The 20,786-nt window shown below is 37.7% G+C and overlaps 1 protein-coding gene across 2 annotated transcripts in view; it reads left to right on the forward strand.

The window, feature by feature from the left end:
• Positions 1 to 20,786, forward strand: part of THSD7B (thrombospondin type 1 domain containing 7B) — a 751,247-nt gene that overhangs the window by 9,528 nt on the left and 720,933 nt on the right. The window lies entirely within an intron of this gene.

The following is a 20,786-nucleotide window of genomic DNA, read 5'->3' on the forward strand; positions in this document are numbered from 1 at the left end:
CTGTTCTCCATAGTAGCTGTGTCAATTTACATTCCCACCAACAATGCAGATGGGTTCCCTTTTCTCCACACCCTCTCCAGCGTTTATTGTTTGTAGATTTTTTTGATGATGGCCATTCTGACTGGTGTGAGGTGATACCTCATTGTGGTTTTGATTTGTATTTCTCTAATGTTTAGTGATGTTGAGCATCTTTTCATGTATTTGTTGGCCATCTGTATGCCTGCTTTGGAGAAATATCTATTTAGGTCTTCTGCCCATTTTTGCTTGTTTTTGTGATATTGAGCTGCATGATCTACTTGTATATTTTGGAGATTAATCATTTTGTCCATTGATTCATTTGCAAATATTTTCTCCCATTCTGAGGATTGTCTTTTCGTCTTGTTTATGGTTTCCTTTGCTGTGCAAAAGCTTTTAAGTTTCATTAGGTCCCATTTGTTTACTTTTGTTTTTATTTCCCTTACTCTAGGAGGTGGGTCAAAAAGGATCTTGCTGTGATTTATGTCATAGAGTGGTCTGCCTATGTTTTCCTCTAAGAGTTTTATAGTGTGGGTCTTACATTTAGGTCTCTAATCCATTTTGAGTTTATTTTTGTGTATGGTGTTAGGGAGTGTTCTAATTTCATTCTTTTACATGTATCTATCCATTTTTCCAGCATCGCTTACTGAAGAGGCTGTCTTTTCTCTGTTGTATATTCTTGCCTCCTTTGTCAAAGATAAGATGACCATATGTGTGTGGGTTTATCTCTGGGCTTTCTGTTCTGTTCCATTGATCTATATTTCTGTTTTTCTGCCAGTACCATATTGTTTTGATTACTGTAGCTTTGCAGTATAGTCTGAAGTCAGGGAGCCTGATTCCTCCAGCTCCGTTTTTCTTTCTTAAGATTGCTTTGGCTATTCGGGGTCTTTTGTGTTTCCATACAAATTGTAAAATTTCTTGTTCTAGTTCTGTGAAAAATGCCATTGGTAATTTGATAGGGATTGCACTGAACCTGTAGATTGCTTTGGGTAGTATAGTCATTTTCACAATATTGATTCTTCCAATCCAGGAGCATGGTATATCTCTCTGTTTATATTATTTTTGATTTCTTTCATCAGTGTTTTATAGTTTTCCGAGTACAGATATTTTGCTTCCTTAGGTAGGTTTATTCCAAGGTATTTATTCTTTTTGTTGCTATGGTAAATGGGATTGTTTCCTTGATTTCTCTTTTTGATCTTTCATTGTTAGTGTATTGGAATGTAAGAGATTTCTGTGCATTAATTTTGTATCCTGCAACCTTACCAAATTCATTGATTAGTTCTGGTAGTTTTCTGGTGGCATCTTTAGGATTCTCTATGTATAGTATCATGTCATCAGCAAACAGTGACAGTTTTACTTCTTTTCCAGTTTGGATTCCGTTCATTTCTTTTTCTTCTCTGATTGCTGTGGCTAGGACTTCCAATACTATGCTGAATAATAGTGGCAAGAGCGAACATCCTTGTCTTATTCCTGATATTAGAGGAAATGCTTTCAGTTTTTCACCATTGAGAATGAGGTTTGCCTTGGGTTTGTTGTATATGGCTTTTATTATGTTGAGGTAGATTTCCTCTGTGCCCACTTTCTGGAGAGTTTTTATCATAAACTGATGTTGAATTTTGTCAAAAGCTTTTTCTGCATCTATTGAGATGATCATATGGTTTTTATTCTTCAATTTGTTAATATGGTGTATCACATTGATTGATTTGTGTATATTGAAGAATCCTTGCATCCCTGGGATAAATCCCACTTGATCATGGTGTATGATCCTTTTAATGTGTTGTTGGATTCTGTTTGCTAGTAGTTTGTTAAGTATTTTTCTGTCTATGTTCATCAGTGATATTGGTCTATAATTTTCTTTTTTTGTGATATCTTTGTCTGGTTTTGGTATCAGGGTGGCAGTGGCCTCATAGAATGAGTTTGGGAGTGTTCCTCCCTCTGCAGTTTTTTGGAAGAGTTTGAGATGGATAGGTGTTAACTCTTCTCTAAATGTTTGATAGAATTTGCCTGTGAAGCCATCTGGTCCTGGACTTTTGTTTGTTGGAAGATTTTTAATTACAGTTTCAATTTTATTCCTGTGATTGTTCTGTTTATATTTTCTAAATCTTCCTGGTTCGATCTTGGAAGGTTGTACTTTTCGAAGAATTTGTCCATTTCTTCTAGATTGTCCATATTATTGGTATAGAGTTGCTTGTAGTAGTCTCTTATGATCTTTTGTATTTCTGCAGTGTCAGTTGTAATCTCTCCTTTTTCACTTCTAATTTTATTGATTTGAGTCCTCTCCCTTTTTTCTTGATGAATCCTGCTAAAGGTTTATCAATTTTGTTTATCTTTTCAAAGAACCAACTTTCACTTTTATTGATCTTTGCTCTTGTTTTCTTCATTTCTATTTCATTTATCTCTGCTCTGATCTTTATGATTTCTTTCCTTCTACTAACTTTGGGTTTTCTTTGTTCTTCTTTTTCTAGTTGCTTTAGGTGTAAGGTTAGATTGTTTATTTGAAATTTTTCTTGTTTCTTGAGGTGAGCTTGAATTGCTATGAACTTCCCTCTTAGAAGTGCTTTTGCTGTGACCCATAGGTTTTGGATCGTCATGTTTTCATTGTCATTTGTTTCTAGGTATTTTTTAATTTTTTTGATTTCTTCAGTGATCTCTTGGTTGTTTAGCAGCACACTGTTTAGCCTCCATCTATTTGTGTTGTTTACTGTTTTTTTTTTCCTGTAATTGTTATTTAATCTCATAGCGTTGTGATTGGAAAAGATACTTGATAAGAATTCAGTTTTCTTAAACTTTCCAAGGCTTGATTTGTGACCCAAGATGTGATCTATTCTGGAGAACGTTCCGTGTGCACTTGAGGAGAAGGTGTATTCTTCTGCTTTCAGGTGGAATGTCCTAAAAATATCAATTAAGTCTATCTGGTCTATTGTGTCATTTAAAGCTTGTGTTTCCTTATTTATTTTCTGTCTGCATGATCTGTCTATTGGTGTAAGTGGGGTGTTAAAGTCCCCTAGTATTATTGTGTTACTGTCAATTTCCCCTTTTATGGCTGTTAGCATTTGCCTTATGTATTGAGGTGCTCCTATGTTGGGTGCATAAATGTTTATAATTGTTATGTTTTCTTCTTGGATTGATCCCTTGATCATTATGTAATGTCCTTCTTTATCTCTTGTAACATTCTTTACTTTAAAGTCTATTTTAAATGATATGAGTATTGCTACTCCAGCTTTCTTGTGATTTCTATCTGCATGGAGTATCTTTTTCCATCCCCCTCACTTTCAGTCTGTATGTGTCCCTATGTCTGAAGTAGGTTTCTTGTAGACAGCATATATAAGGGTCTTGTGTTTGTATCCATTCAGCCAGTCTGTGTCTTTTGGTTGGAGCATTTAATCCATTTACATTCAAGGTGATTATCGATATGTATGTTCCTATTACCATTTTCTTAATTGATTTGGGTTTGTTTTTGTGGGTCTTTTTCATCTCTTGTGTTTCCCGCTTAGAGAAGTTCCTTTACCATATGTTGTAAAGCTGGTTGTGTGCTGCTGAATTCTCATAGCTTTTGCTTGTCTGTAAAACTTTTGATTGCTCCTCGAATCTGAATGAAATCCTTGCTGGGTAGAATAATCTTGCTTGTAGGTTTTTCCTTTCAGCACTTTAAATATGTCCTGCCACTTCCTTCTGGCTTGCAGAGTTTCTGCTGAAAGATCAGCTGTTAAACTTATGGGGATTCCCTTGTATGTTATTTGTTGCTTTCCCCTTGCTGCTTTTAATATTTTTTCTTTGTATTTAATTTTTGATAGTTTGATTAATATGTGTCTCAGCGTGTTTCTCTTTGGGTTTATCCTTTATGGGACTCTCTGCGCTTCCTGGACTTGATTGACTATTTCCGTCCCCATGTTAGGGAAGTTTTAAGCTATAATGTCTTCAAATATTTTCTCAGACCCTTTCTTTTTCTCTTCTTCTTCTGGGACCCCTGTAATTCTAATGTTGGTGCATTTAATGTTGTCCCAGAGGTCTCCGACTCTGTCCTCAATTCTTTTCATTCTTTTTTCTTTATTCTGCTCCCTGGCAGTTATTTCCACTATTTTTTCTTCCAGCTCACTTATCCATGTTTCTGCCTCAGTTATTCTGCTATTGATTCCTTCTAGAGTGTTTTTAGTTTCAGTTTTTGTGTTGTTCATCACTGTGTGTTTGCTCTTTGGTTCTTCACGATCATTGTTAAATTTTTCTTGTATTTTCTCCATTCTGTTTCTGAGATTTTGGATTATCTTTACTATCATTACTCTGAATCTTTTTCAGGTAGGTTGCCTATTTCATCTTCATTTATTTGGTCTTGTAGGTTTTTACCTTGCTCCTTTTTCTGTAACATATTTTTTTGTCATTTCATTTTTTTTTTTTTTCTTGAAGTGGGGGGCTATATTCCTGTCTTACTGGTTGTTTGGCCTGAGGCGTCCAGCTCTGGAGTTTGGAGGCAGTTGGGTATAGCTGGGTCTTGGTGCCGAGATGAGCACCTCTGGGATGCCTCACTCTGATTAATATTCCCTGGGGTCTGACATTCTCTCTTAGTCCAGCAGTTTTTTCTCAGTGCTCCCACCACTGGAGCTTGGGCTCAACCTCCAGCTGGGAACTGAGATCCTGCAAGCTGTGTGGCATGGCAGAAAAAAAAAAAAGAAAACAAAGGAGCAGTACAATTACAAAGAATAAAAAATAAAATAAAATTAGAAAGATAAAAAATACATTAGGAAAAATAAAAATGTAATTGAAAAAACTGCAACAATGTAAAACAAAACCACAAGTGAAAAAAGAAAATAAAAGGGAGGGGGGAACAAGCCATAAGGAGCAGAACAATAACAAAGTAGAAAGAGAAAATAAAATCAGAAAAATAAAAGATTTATTAGAAAAAATAAAAATATAAATGAATCAACAACAACAAGGTAAGACAGAACCCCATCCTAAAAGAAGAATAAAGAAAAAAAAAGAAAGCCTTGGCTATGGGGTGTGGAGTTTCATTGGGGGTGGAACTTAGGCAGGGGTGAGCTTTAGGGTGGGATGGTGCCTAGGCCTGGGGGGTTGACATTTGAGCATGGGGTGGGGCCTAAGCACAACCAGAAAAGACCTTGAGGGTGGGGCCTAGGCGGGGTGACGTTTAAGCTGGGGCAGGGCCTCTGCTTAGGACCTGTGCAGAAGGGGAAAAGCATCATGTCCAAAGAGGAGCCTCTGGAGTGTGGAGTTCAGGAGTTTGGTGGTAGGGCCCTGGATGAGGGTGTGTGGGTGGGGTTTAGGCCCAGCGCAGTTGGAGGGGGTCTCAGAGGGGGTCTCCGAGTGTAGAGGTGGGGCCCTGGGTAGGGTTGTAGGGGTGGGGCTTGGGCTCTGCATGGCAGGAAGGAGGCTCTGAGGGCAGAGGATTAGGCCCAGGAGCCCAACAGCCTCCCCAGTGCCTAAGTGGACAGGGAAAGCACTGGCTGCGTTCCCTTCTGTTCCTCCACTCCCACCCAACCCCTGTCTCCCCCAGGGTCTCCCCCGTTGCCGCTGGACCCCTAACAGTGGGTGGGTCCCACTGGATGTAGGAACTGCTCCCCTCCCCCAGCTGCCCCTCAGGCTTGACAGTTCTGTAGGTCTGGCCTTTACTTTGGCTCCCCTTTCCCCCCGCTTCTATTCCCTCAGGAGCCAAATAGCTGGAGTGGGCCTCAGTGGGCAGAGGATCAGGCCTGGGATCTCAGCAGGCTCCCAGGAGCCCAAGTGGGCAGGGGAAACCTGGCCACGCTCACTTTTGATCTTCTGCCCTCCCAATGGCCCCCCAACTTCCCCCTTTGGGAGTGGGATCCCTTCCCCTCCCCCAGCCACCCCTCAGGGTCTGGTCCCATCCTGCCTCCACTTCTCCTCCCCCCTCACTCCTCCCCACACCCCATGTCCTACCTGGTCACTGGGGGTTCCTTCCATCCCCTTAGGTGGACATGGTCCCCCACCGGTGCCTGGTAGGTGCCCTAGTTGTGCAGAGATGCGAATTCCATGTCCTCCTAGTCTGCCATCTTAACTCCACCCTATAATTTTTAAAATTGCATCTTGTTTTACAGATGCAGTGTGTTTTCATTGAGAGGATGTTAACAATAATTTAACCTTTTCCTTTTCATTCTCTGTACCATTTATGTTTCCTCTAAATCTGTTACTCTTTTATTCATTTATTTGTTTGATCATGGCCTGTGATATGGGGAGTTTTCTTCTAATGTCTGTTGATCACTGACTATTTCTTTAGTGTTTCCGATTATTGAGGGTGAGACCTTAAAAGCTGATTGACATTCTATGTATGTGACTCAGCTGTTTGGGCTTCTCTTTCAGGCTCTACTGAGTGGTGAACTGGCTTTTTTTATTGGAGTATGGGTTTCTCAAAAAATCTATATCCATCAGTACCTGAAGGTCTTTTATCCAGGGCTTATTATGGATATTATTTAAGGTGAAGGCTAAGCTGCTATAAAAAAGATGTACCCAAGTACATGGTTTAAAAATAATAGTAGCTCCTATCTCACTCATGAGAAGGTCTCATGGTGGTCCAGATTGTCCAGTGGTTCTGCTCCATGTGGTCATTCAGCCACAAAGTTTTCTTCCTTCTTATGGAAGGACATTATCCTTCTTTGCCCACCCAAGCTGGATCACGGGCATTTCCGTATTGTAGTGATGAAAAGAGCACAGAGCTAAAATCTAAAAAAAGATATTTCAACAAGTGACATAGAAGTTCCATATATGTTCCAGTTGTCTGCAGCTGTGTAACAGCCCACTCCAAAAGTGGCTTCAAGCAGTAACAGTCTTCATTTTGGCTCTCACATCTGGGAGTGGGTGGGCCCAGCTGGGTGTTCTTCCTTGGGGTCTCTTATACCATGGTGTTCAGATGGGGGCAGAGGCTGGCTCATCTGGAAGGCTTCTTCATCCACATATCTGGTACCTGGACTGGGAAGAGTCAAACAGCTGAGGTTGGAATGACTGGGACTCTTGAGGTATCTCTTTCTCTCTTTGTATGTGGTTGTGTCTACATGCTTTCTCTATATGGAGACCTCAGCATGGTGGGAATTCTTACGTGATATCTGAAGACTCTCAGAACAAGCTTCCAAAGAGAAACAGGAAGGAGTTGCATGGCTTTTTCTAATGTAGCCTAGGAGCCATGCATTGTCACTTCTGCTGCATTCTGTTGGTTGCAAGAGTGCCTCTAAGGAGGGGGCCTAGATTTCATCTTTTGATTGGAGGAGTGTTAAAGAATCTGCAGATATATGCTTTAAATTTGCCATGACACATCATTTCTGGTCACATTCCATTGGTGAGAATGTAGTCACATGGTCACTGCTAGCCACAAGGGATGATGGGAAATGTAGTTTGTAGTTGGACAGCCATGTAAGAAGGGAAAATAGGTTCAGTCATGATTAGCAGTCTTCATAACAGGGACTATTCAGTGTTTAGATTAGTCAGGAATTGAGAGAGAGAGAGTGAGAGAGATTTATTATAAGGAATTGGCTCATGCGATTATGGAGGCTGAGAAGTCTAGAGTCCCAGGAAAGCCATTGGTGTAGTTCCAGTCTAAGCCCAAAGGCCTGAGAACCAGGGAAACTGATAATGTAAGTCCTAGTCCAAGTACAGGAGAGGAGCAATGTTTCAGTTCAAACAGTCAGGCAGAGAGTGAATTCTTTCTTCCTCTGTCTTTTTGTCCTATTGAGACCCCAAACAGATTGGATGATCCCCATCCACACTGGGGAGGGCCATCTGCTTTACTCGGTCTACTGATTGAAATGCTAATCTCATCTGGAAGGACCCTCACAGATACACCCATAATAATGTTTAGCCAAACATACAGGCACTCTGCAGTCCAGTCAAATTGACACATGAAATTTACTATCATAGTGTGTCCTGAAATGAACCCTGCCTACACTGGGTTACTGATAAAAGAATACAGGCAGAATCTTAGCAGAAGTGGCTTAACATTTAGTCCTCAGCATTTCACTTAATTCCTCTCTTTTGAATATGATACCTCATCACTGTCTTTCACTTTGGGTGCTCTCCTCAAAAATATCTTCCTGAGGAGTTGAATTTTGTTGCCTGTTTTCCTGCAAATATTGAAGAAGGGACAGAGGAAGGGATCTGAGGGGCTAATTAATTCCATTTATAGGCTTTTAATTATCCCCCATTTCAAGCCATAAGCCTTATTACTTTTATCTAGGGCCTTTAGGACACAAACTTTCTCAGAGTTCTGCAAGTATAAATTAGTTTTTTCTGTTGTTGTCACCATATTCTTCTGTACGCAGAATCTTCAGCTTCCTTTACACTTTCAATTTCCTTACTGCTCCTCTACCTGTTCCCCATGTTCCAAAATTCATTGCTGTCTATTCTCCACCTCTAGTTCTATATTTTTGGCCCTTATTGACTTCTATCTTTTAATACCTTTACTGTCATTTCAAGGAAGTATTAGGAAGGAGTGAAAATACATACAAGTGTCATGTCCCCCAAGTTAATGGGAAGTCTTCTAACCTTTCTGTCACTTCTGTTTTAGGCTATTTATTCTGGAATAGAAAGGATGTTGAATGTTAATTTTTGTGGTGATTGACTCAGTTATTCTCTTTGAGCATGTACTACAAAATCTGTTTTATAATAAAATTCACTGGCCAACCAAACTTTTCCCAGGTTAAAAATTTGTTTTAATATAATCTAAATGTTCATTGGCTCTGTATGATTGGTGTCAGACTGAGCTGTTGGATTGGTGATTTATAGGGAGATTTCTCCTTGGAGGTCAGATTATCAATGGAACAATTCCTTTATGGCCACCTGGAAATTATCTTCCTTCAACTTTTTCTTTCATGGTGAAATTTTGATATTTAAGATAAGTTTCATTTTTTCTTAACTAAGAAAACAGAGGATTCTATGCAGAGAAGTATGAAAGTCAAATATGAAAACAAGTCAGACCTATCAAAGTGGGATTGAAATATGAATTAAAGACCAAAAGACAGTATTACAGATTCATAAAGCAACCTTAAAAACTTATTTTATGAACATCTTCATGGCCATCATCTTATTACCGTGAATCACAGGCAGTGTTGATTGGAACTAAAAAAGGAGAAAAAGCCTACCTTCTTGTGGGTTGGTTATGGATCTACTCAATTCATGCAGTTATTTTGATATATCAACAAAGTTCCCCCAACTTTACAGCCACAGGTGACATCTGTGCTACAGATATTAGTGCCACAGGTAATATCTGAGACTTACTCAGAGAAATAATTTCAAAAGTGTATGTTTAACACCATTCATATTTACTACTCTCTTTAATACTATGTACTGTTAAAGCTTATTTTCATAGCAAATGTATGAATATGAACTAACCATCTCATCCTTTTGTTTCTTTTATTCTTTGGAATTACTATGGTAGCCAAACTGTGGTTCCTGTAGGCAATCTGTGATATTACTACCCTCTTACCGTGATCATTTTTCCCCCAAACGAGGAAAATAATAAGCTACTGTGGAAAGAAGTAGTTTTATCACCCAACGGTGAATTTCATTCATGTATGCACTTCATGAATGAAACTGGTAAGAATAACATGGATATTTTTTTGTGTGTGGATTTTTCCTCAGGGTTAATAATTTTTTTTAATTGAATGCAGCTGCTCAAAGATTTTTGTCGCTAAGTATACTCACTATGTTGAAAAGGAATGGCTTCCTTTTAAATCTTTTTAGACTACCGTTTTGAGGCTTAATTACTTAGCTGTATTTGTAGAGAACCTGTAAACAATAGAGATGCTGACAGCACACATTAAGTAGGGTGCTGGGGTGGTTCAGATCACAGATACCAAAGTCAGACTGTCTGGGTGCTAAGCCAAAGTGTGTGACCTCAACATTATGCCTTTGCTTTCTCATCACTAAAATGGGAATAAATGAGGAAGTCTATGTAAAGCATAGTTCATATTCTGTATTACATACTCAAAGTACATTTTCTATACTCAAAGTATTACATGATCAAAGTCATATTAAGTACCCAATTAATGCTACCTTTTTATTGCTATTTAATGGATGCTACTGTAAGAGATTATTTCCTGTCCCTCCCACCGCCTGACATGTAGAACACAATTTAGTTTAGATATATAGACATGCAAGTGTAAGGAATATTATTTCTCTCAAGAGGTCATTTGATATTCTTTTACTTCACTTTAAAGTTTATCTTCTAAAATAAGTGTTTTTAAAATTTCCATTTTATTGCTTATTTCTATTGGCCTTCCTCATGCACCGTAGCTGGTTCAAATATTGGATCTCCAATAATATTGTCCCCTGACATTTCCATTTATAGAATGCTTTTATTGTTTTCAAAGCAAGAGCTGGGGATTCTATCCAATACAATTACCAGGCAGAATGCAGTCTCAAAGCTTACTTAAGAGCCAAGAATGTGTAGCTCGTTTGACCAAACCTGCGATTGAACTTAGATGGGTCCATATGATTGACTTCCTCCATCTTCAAATTTGGAATGAGAAAAATCAAGGATGTGAGCAACACCTTTATATTTGATGATAAGGTCAAAAATTATTATAATACCTTCTCTTTTATTTATCTTACCTGGTCCTGACAATAGCCTGAGATGTTGTGGGAAGGTTAGGGAAGAAACCAAGTTTGAATAGCATAGATATTAAGTGATGGAACCAACACTAGCCCAGTGCCCTTTCAAATTTTAGTGAAATTTTCATTATGCAAAGGTCTTTGGTGTTCCTTGTTTGAAACTTTGAACTTAGAACTGCTAATGGTGTTGCCATTCTCAACAGAGGGGCTTGTGAGCCAAAAACAATACCACTTTTTATGTTTCCTTGGATTTCATGTTAATTGGTTATCATTTTGGTGGTTGATGATATAGATAACAAGTGTTTTATGCCAAGTGGAGGCTTCTCTCTACAGCATTCTATGCTGTTATAATACAGTAATTATTACCATGAAAGAATGATTCTTTTTAACAACTTTATTGGAGTATAATTTATATACCCAAATTTACCCATTTAAAGTGTATATTTTAATTATTTTTACTACATTTACCAAGTTATACAACCATCACGACCACCTATTTACAGTTAATCCCCATTCCCACCCCCAGCCCTAGGCAACCACTGATCTAATTTCTGTCTTTATGAATTTGCCTTTTCTGGATATTGCATATAAATGGAATCATATAGGAAGTTGTCTTTTGTGACTGGCTTCTTTCACTTAGGATAATGTTTTTGAACTTAATTGATATATGCTGTATTATAGCATATATCGATATTTCATTCCTTTATATTGCTGAATAGTATCATATTCTATCGTATTGAGATAGCATTTTTTTAATCCATTCACAAGTCGATGGACATTTGGCTTGTTTCCATTTTTTTGGCTATGATGGATAATGCTGCTGTGAATATATGTGTGCAAGTCTTGGTGTGGACATTTTCATTTTTCTTGGGAGTGGAATTGCTGGGTTATATAGCAAATAGATGCTTAATTTTTAAAGAAATTGCAAACTGCTTTCCAAAGTGGCCATAGCTTTTATATTCCCACCAGCAATATAAGAGGGTTCCTGTTTTGCCATATTTCTTGCTAACGTGTTTTGTCTGTGTTTTCGGTTAAATTTGTTTTAGTGAGTATGAAATAGTATCTCATTGTAGTTTTGATTGGCATTTCATTAATGACTAATTATGGTGTCTTTTCATGTATTTATTAGCTATTTGTATATTTTCTTCGGTGAAATGTCTACTCCAATCCTTCTTGCATTTTTAAATTGCATTGGTTATCTTCTTGTTATTGAGTTTCAAGAGTTCTTTTTATGTTCTAGATACAAGCCCTTTATTGGATATGGGGTTTGCAAATATTTTCTTCCAGTCTGTGGCTTGCCTTTTCAGTTTTTAGTGGTGTCTTTGAAGTGCAAACGTTTTGAATTTAAAGTCCAATTTAGCAATATTTTTTTCATTTATGGATTGTACTTTTGGTCTCATAGCTAAGAAATCTTTGCCTTATTCAGGTTGTCAAGGAATTTTCTCCTCTGTCTTCTAAAATTTTTAGAGTTTTAACTGTTACATTTAGGTCTGTGATACATTTTGAAATTCTTTTTTGTATGGTGTGGGTAAGGGTTTAAGTTCATTTTTTTGTTTTGGATATGGATATCCAATTGTATCAGTATTGTTTATTGAGAAGACTATACTTTCCTCATTGAATTGCCTTGGCATCTTTGTGAAAATCAATTGACCATAAATATAAGGGTTTATTTCTGGACTTTGAGCTCTGTTCCATTGATCTAAATATCTATCTTCATGCCATTACTACACTCTCTTGCTAACTGTAGCTTATCTTGATAACTTTATAATACATTTTGTAACTGGGAAGTTCTCCAACTTTGTTTCATTTAAAAATTCCTTTTGCTATTCTGAGTCTTTTGCATTTCTGTTTCCATTTTAGGATCAGTTTGTCAACTTCTGCATAAAAGCCTGATGGACTTTTGATAGGGATTATGCCAAATCTATAGTTCAGTTTAGAAAGAATTGCTGTCTTAGCAATATTGTGTCTTCAGTTTATGAACATGGAATGTCTCTCCATTTCTTTTATTTCCCCTAGTAATATTTTGTAATTTTTAGTGGATAAAACTTATACTTCTATTGTTAAATTTATTCTTAAGCATTTTATTCATCTTGAATGAAGTTGTTCTTTTAATTTCATTTTAAGATTATTAACTGGTAGTACAAAGAAATACAATTTATTTATTTATTTAAAATTTATTTATTTATTTATTTATTTTTGGCTGTGTTGGGTCTTCGTTTCTGTGCGAGGGCTTTCTCTAGTTGCAGCAAGCGGGGGCCACTCTTCATTGCGGTGCGCGGGCCTCTCACTATCGCGGCCTCTCTAGTTGCGGAGCATAGGCTCCAGACGCGCAGGCTCAGTAGTTGTGGCTCACGGGCCTAGTTGCTCCGCGGCATGTGGGATCTTCCCAGACCAGGGCTCGAACCCGTGTCCCCTACATTGGCAGGCAGATTCTCAACCACTGCACCACCAGGGAAGCCCTATTTATTTTTTTAAAGAATTTTATTTTATATTGGAGCATAGTTGATTAACAATGTTGTGTTAGTTTCAGGTGTATAGCTAAGTGATTCAGTTGTGCATATACATGTATCTATTCTTTCTCAAATTCTTTTCCCATTTAGGTTATTACAGTATATTGAGCAGAGTTCCCTGTGCTATACAGTATTTTTAATACAGATCTTGTATGTGCCATGATTGGTTGTTAAGCTTATTATTTGATGATTAAGCTACTCCCTGATTTAAAGTTGATGATACTAGAGAGCTATGTAGAATTTTCTGGACTTCCTGGATATTAAATGTAGGAGTAAAATTTATTTGCAGTACTTCCTGCCTAACAGAAGCTTGTAGTGTTAGGGTATAATAGGGGGGAACTGAGCCTTTTAATGTTCTCTGCTACCTCTCTTGTCCAGAAGGCCTCTCCTAGCACCTTATCATGGCAAGAGTCTTTTTTCCTGCAAACAAATGAATAGAGAAAACATCCTTTAAAGTACCAATGGACCATATTACAAAAAATACCCTTAGTTAAATGAAGAGACTATTAAGACATAGGAGAACTTGGCCAGTATCTTTTAGCTTATATTTTTGAGAGTACTTGGTTTAAATGGAAAAGATGTATTGTTTTTCTGTTTCCTAAAACTCTGTTTAAAGATCAGTCCTGCAGTCTATGCCTGGTACTCTATAATTCTAGCCTCTTGAGAGTTAAGTGTCTTGTTTTTGTTTTAATATTTATCTCCATTGTGTATTATTATATGCTTCAAGTAACTACTATTTATCATTTCAACTATATGGTGCAAAGATGTTTATTGCCTTCTTAAGTGTGATTTTAAAACTGTATTCTGACACTGTAACTTTTCTTCTGGGAACACATGTCCAGTTTTATAAGGTAAATCAGTTGGACAGTGTATTTCAGTTAACATAAACTGGTTTTGTTCAGAACACACCTATAGTTTCCAGTGAATCACAGCTATATTTAGTATCCTGAAATAGTGGGAGGTTTTAAAAAGTTCAAAAAGTAGCAAGTAGGTGAGAATCTTGTTCGTTGCATTTCATTGGGTTTATGTTAAAGTTGTAGGTGGGGTTCCTAAAATTGCTGGTGGGGAAATTTGAGGATTACAAATAACTAGATATTCATGTGTTTGATGCTTACCAGCATTTATGTTAAGTTCAGAGAATCAGAAGGTTTCTCATATTCCTACTCAGAATAGTACATGTAAAGTGTTGTAAGATATTTAAGATTCAGTTGTGGAATCCTTTCAACAAAGTATAAGTTCTGTAATTGTTAACATGTCGATAACATGCTTGTGGATACTTAGCTGGCTGCTTTGGTGGTGCAGTCTCCTGCACATAGCGTGTCTGCTATGGCTGGCCATGAAAAATTACTTTTCGAATTAGAACTTAATAAAAACTTTCCCGGTCTGAACACTAAGCTCTACTCCCTGTGCAATTAGTTGTTTCATTTCTTTCTCAGCAGTTGGGTAATGATTATGGCTCCAGATGCAGTGAGAGTGATAAAGAGATTGATTAATTTCACTTGAAAGGGCATATGTTCAAAGAGAATCCAATCGGAAGGCCATGAATGAAGATCTGACTTCTCTGCAGTGGAGAGTTGAACCCTTACCTGGTGTCCCACCAGTGCTGAGAATAGGATCTCTAAACCAATGATACTTATCCACTTGGTCTATAAAATATTGAGTCTTGCTCATAACCTAGTGCACACCTATGTGAGTGTATCTGTTCTTGCTACCATTCTCTGTCTTTGTAACAAGCTATTTGTGACAGTTGGAAAGGTTCCTTTGGCTCCTTTACCCTGGGGATGCCTTTGAGTTGCATGTTGTTATCGATCAGTAGCATCAAGGTTGCTTCAGAACCATGGCTTAATTTAGAACACACACAGGCACACACACACCACTGCACAACAGAACCTTTCTATATTTTAGTGTGGAAAACATCTTCAGTGTGACCACCGAGAAAAACCTTTTATCACATTTTATAAAAAGCAAACAAAAAAAGGGTCTATTTATCTAATACTTTATCAGTTTACATCTATTTGATACTTCATATTTTCAAGGAACACTTTTCATCTTAAATATATCTTTTACATACCACTCCCTTTCATTTTCATGCATTCTGTAATTTTTAAAATAAATATTTTATGACAATTTAGCAGTGACTGAAAACTTAGTTTTTAAGAGAAATATAAAACATCCATCAAAACTGGTGGGTTCAAATTTTGATGAAATAAAGATAAGGATTCACAGCTGTGATTTTAGCATGGAGCTTAAACTTAATGAGTTTTGTTTCTGAGTCTGTAAATGAGTGGGTGTGCATCCCTGAATAAATAAAATACATGCATACTTCTTTTGGAAAGCGTATCTTATATACAAGTTTCTCTCATAAGGCATGAAGTTGAGAGGACTGTATAAATTCGTGACACTTTGAAGACCATCATAAGAACTTTTACTCAGTGCTTCTGTAAATCAGCAAAGTGTTCTCATTCCTTGGATTTGCTGATTGTTTTAATAAAGAAGTTTTTATCTGAAATGTCTTAGGTTCTTTTTCCTGCCTTTATGCTTGAATGCTAAGGTTTTATTCATGCAGCAGATAGTTCTTGGGCGTTACTCTATGCCAAGTGCTAGGCTATGAAAGTTAAAGAGTGGAGCAGGACAAGCTCCTGTTTTTAGTAGGAGGGCTGCCATTGACTGATTGCAACATGGAGCGAATAGATAGACCATGGCCCTCGAAGACCCATCCTGAAAGAACACCAAGAATTTCCTTCTAAGTTATATTGATGCAAAACTTTGGATGTTTTAAGAATATATCCCTTACTCGGTGCTTCTCACTTTTTTTTTTTTTAAGCTCTAGGATGTTTTTTCTGAGAATACACAAGTGCTTCCTAATGACTGCATTCTAAAACAGACAATGAGGTCAGTAAAGGATGGTAACAAGATGACTGGAAAGGGGATGTTTGAGAAGAATTTCACAGATATTTAAACACTCCTCAGCACTTAGGTTAATAAATTTTTTAAATTTGTTGAGGAAGTCGCTTTAGCTCTTTAAGTCCTTTTGATATTTTGAAGACATTTCCATTAGGGTGAACTTTGACAAGGAGAGATTCTCCCCAGGGAGTTTCATTTGTAATACTCAAGAAAAATGTACATCCTTAACAGGAGTTTCACAAATCAAGGATACTTTTTAAAAAGTTTTTTTTTGAAAATCATTTTGTATTCAATATTAAAGCCACGGATGCATTCAAAGATAGGCTTTGCCATCTCTTATTCATCTTTGTTGGACTCTCTGATTTGTCCTTGATTGATTTTGAAATAAATGAGCCAGCTTTTAGAGCAGGAGAATCGTTTAATTATTACAGAACCCAAGAACCAAAATCAGATTTGACGGTATGTTGAAACAGTGTTCAGGATGAATTAGTGAACAGATGTGGAGTATATGTCATTGATATCTGATACCCCCATGTTGACCTAAAAGTGGTGCCTTTTCCTTTAGGTCTTCAACTCTAAATATCAAAGAGTTGAATTTATTGGTGCCTCTTGACCTGGGATGAGTTCACTTGTCTCATAATGGAAATTGCGGCACCGATAAAGAATCTAGAGCTTAAAAAATGGAGGAAAGGACAAATGCAGGATATGCTTAATTTATTCGATGGTTAGGGACCACATTGTAGGATGATTAAATTAGCAGCCTGCACACCGATGTCAGTACTGACACCAGAGGTCAGCTGATGTACAATTTATTTTTTAGTAGTTCCAAAGGTTACTGTGATTATTTGGATCATTATGAAACATATATTTAAGCAAATACTTTCATAGAATTTTAGAGCTGGAAGGGACCTTGAGATCATCAGACCTGGGCTTCTCAATAACAGGTGAGCAAGCTGAGGGCCAGGAAGACAGCTTGGAGCAACAGGGACAGAATGGGACATGGGACCTCTCAGTCCATCCTCCGCACCCCATTTCAGGTACAGTTCACTTCCCTCTTCCACATGAGCCAATGATGGAAGGACCAGAGCCTGCCTATAAGGGGGCAGATGGTGGACTTTAGTGGTACCCATGCCACATTCTATAGTCTAAATAATAGGAGGTCATTAAAAGTGGAAGCTAAAAATCAATGAATTCAGCTGGGAGTTCTCAGGAGAAAAGACAGATGAAAAAATATAGCAGAGATGTTCAGAATGGCTTGTCACAAGGTCAGGATTCCTCTCCCATCATTAGACAGAGGAGCAGCACCTGAGAATCTGTACCAGAGTTGGCAGCTCTGGAACTGGGTGAAGAGAGCAGCTACTTTACAATATTTATGTGGGAGAAACTTCATTTTATATTTTTGGTTTCTTTTTTTAAAATTGAAGCATAGTTAATTTATAGTGGCTTTGCTGTACACCTGAAACTAACACAACATTGTAAATCAACTATATTCCAATAAAAATTAAAAAAAAGAAAAAGGAGAAAAAGTTTACAATGTTGTGTTAGTTTCAAGTATACAGCAAAGTGATTCAGTTATATCTATATCTATCTATCTATCTATATATATATATGTTCTTTTTCAGATTCTTTTCCATTATAGGTTATTACAAGATATTGAGTATAGCTCCCTGTGCTATAAATTAGGTCCTTGTTGTTTATCTATTTTATTTATAGTAGTGTGTTTCTGTTAATCCCAGACTCTAATTTATCTCCCCACCTCTACGCCCCACCCCCTGCACCGCTGTCCCCTTTGGTAACCATAAGTTTATTTTCTGCCTGTGAGTCTATTTCTGTTTTATAAATAAATGGGAACTTCATCTTAAAATCAATGCCAAGAATGGCCGACATTACAGTTTAGGCCAGCACAAAGGCATTTGGAGGTTGGATGAACCTGGTTTGTGTCAGAGCTTTGTTCTTACTAGTGTGTGAGCTTAGCCTACTTCAGCATCCTCCCCCCCGGCCTCAGTCTTCTACTTAGCACTGTATTCCTTCCCTCGTTCACTTGATAAACACTTACATAGCATTTATTATGGCCTCTACAGTATTCTGTCAAATTGGGTTATTCATATGTACCCCAGAAAGCTGTTTTAAAATATGAAATTGGATAATGTACTAAAACATTTAGCACAAATTCGGAGGTAAAATTGAGCTAGAGTTGAACTGTTGGCATGGGAAGACCATGGCGGCACCTGGCTGAGGCTTCCTGCTCTGTGGCCGGGGCCATCTCTGGCCTCCCAGGGGTGGGACAGCTGGTGCTGAGGCAATGATGGTGCATCCCAGTTGGGAAGAAGCAATGAGGGGTCTGGAGACCTCCAGGAACCTTCAATGATTGGCTCTTGGATCTCACTGGGAAGTAATTTTGGAACAAATGAAATAATTTGGACAAAGGAATTAGCTCAAGCTGAGAGAAAAGAAAAAAAAATTCTTGCTTCCAGCAAATGTGTGTTTCATTTGATTTAATTTTTTTGTTTTCATTCATCTGAGAACTTCTTTAGTGTAGTTGGTTTAGGGATTCCTGAGACTCATACAATGCTGGAGCTGGTACCGCCTTCTGTTTTTTTTCAACTAAGAAAACTGAATTTGTGGAAGGGGAGGTGACTCTGTGATGGACTCCTTGGCCTTCCTCTTCATATTTATCTAATGTGATCCTCATAGCAACCCTATGGAATGTGTAGGTAAGTCTTTGTCTCCAATTCCATGTGGATTGCTTAGGACATTGCAGGAAGTCATTGGTAGAGATGGTATCAAAATCCAGCTTTTCAGATAAGTGGTTGGGTGCTCTTATTATCATCTTACGTAATTGGTAGTGAACTTTGCAGAACTCTACCTTCATTCCTTCAGTTGGCTGTCAGATATTTATGAGGCAGTTGCCATGGTACTTACCATATTCTAGGCCCTGAGGATACAATGATGATTTCCTTTTCTTCACTCTCAGGGAGTTTACCATCTAGTTGGTGACGTAGCACATAAGCAGACAATTGCAGAAAGAAAAGCCAACAGAGATATGTCAAAAGCATTATGAGAATACAAAGATTGTATGAAAAATATTTCTTTGAACAGTACAAAAGAGCTGTCATTATCTGTATACTAGGCAGTATGCTAAGTGCTTTGCACAAATTATTTTATGTATTAGAAAGACCATTTCATTGACCCTAAATTAATATCTAGGTTTATAGTCATCCTTCCTAATCCTGATAGTACCTATTCTCTTCCCCAAGCTTCCATAGAATGTTCTGGTATGTAATGAAAAAGCGTATATCAGGAATAACGTATCACTTTTTGTTGTAGGTAGATATACCAATGATAACCAATTTGAGACAAATTCCTCATTATACATTGAGACAGATTATTATTATGGATTATCTAAAATTGAGGGAGCATGTAGTCTCTTGCAAAGACAGAAAAACAGTGAGAGTCTGATAGAAGAGGACATTTGGGGCTAGCGTGAAAAACCTCTTTACATCAGGGAGGGTAGGGAGGCATGCAGGCGGCTCTGAATGTTGCATACCGGTGGGAGACACTCCCAGCCACCAGCAGAGTCAAGCTGTGGTGTTTTCCCGTGAGTGTAAACTGAGGTTCTCAGTTGCTGGTGGGAGAACCCGGTCTCAGCATTCTAGCCCATTTAACCTGGTCTCCCCCACTTCCTCTGCTCTGCTTTTTGTGATCCCTTTTCTCATTTCCTCTCCATTTCTTAATGGAGGTCTTTAAAATACTCTTTATTCCCTTGCTTATCCTATTTCCCTTGTTTGGGATGAATTTTCAGGGGAATCTGAGGTTAGGGATGAACTCTTTGTGTTCAGCTGCAGGCAGATACCCTATGAAAGTCTCCTAACTTAAAAATTTCTACCCTATGAGGGCCTCCTAACTTGAAAATTTCTAGTCTTCCAAAGTGTGTTCTGAATATTGGGTAGAAAGAAAAAGAATGTGTATGTGTATTTATATATATTGTATATATACTTATACATGTATATATGTGTGTGTATATAGAGAGAGAGAAAGAGAGAGGGGGAGAGGGAAGGGGAGGGAGGGAAAGGGTTGAGGAAGGTGTGTGGGTGGGGAAAGTGCACAACTTGAGTTTCTTGTACTTGCAGGGTGTTTCCTACTAGAAAAGGAGGATTTATTGGAGGCGGGGGTGAAGTCACATAAACCTGAAATTTTGGGAGTCATCATACAGCCATTATGGAAAACAGCATGGAGGTTTCACAAAAAATTAAAAATAGAACTACCATATGATCCAGCTATCCTACTTCTGGGTATATATCCAAAGGAAATGAAATCACTGTCCTGAGAGATATCTGAGCACCCATGTTCACTGCAGTATTATACAGTATTATTTACAATAGCCAAGACATAGAAACAACCTAAGTTTCTATTGACAGCTGAATGAGTAAGGAAAATGTGTTTTACACACACACGTACACACACACACACACACACACACACACACACAGAGGAATACTACTCAGCCATAAAAAAGGAAATCCTGCCATTTGAGACAACATGGATGGACGTTGAATTATGCCAAGTGAAATAAGTCAGACAAAGACAAATACTGTGATGATTTCACTTATATGCAGAATTAAACACATGAGGAAATTTTCTAGATAAGAAATGTGAAAAAGATTTCATTATATCTTTGATTAAAAATGGGCAAAAATGGAAGCATTGATGAAGAATTAAGTAGTCTTCAGATTTTATTCACTGAATCAGTTACAAAGATAGGAAATATTGTTATTAAAATTTTAAATA

Source organism: Balaenoptera musculus, chromosome 7 (genome assembly GCF_009873245.2).
Source record: "Balaenoptera musculus isolate JJ_BM4_2016_0621 chromosome 7, mBalMus1.pri.v3, whole genome shotgun sequence".
Lineage (NCBI taxonomy): Eukaryota > Metazoa > Chordata > Mammalia > Artiodactyla > Balaenopteridae > Balaenoptera > Balaenoptera musculus.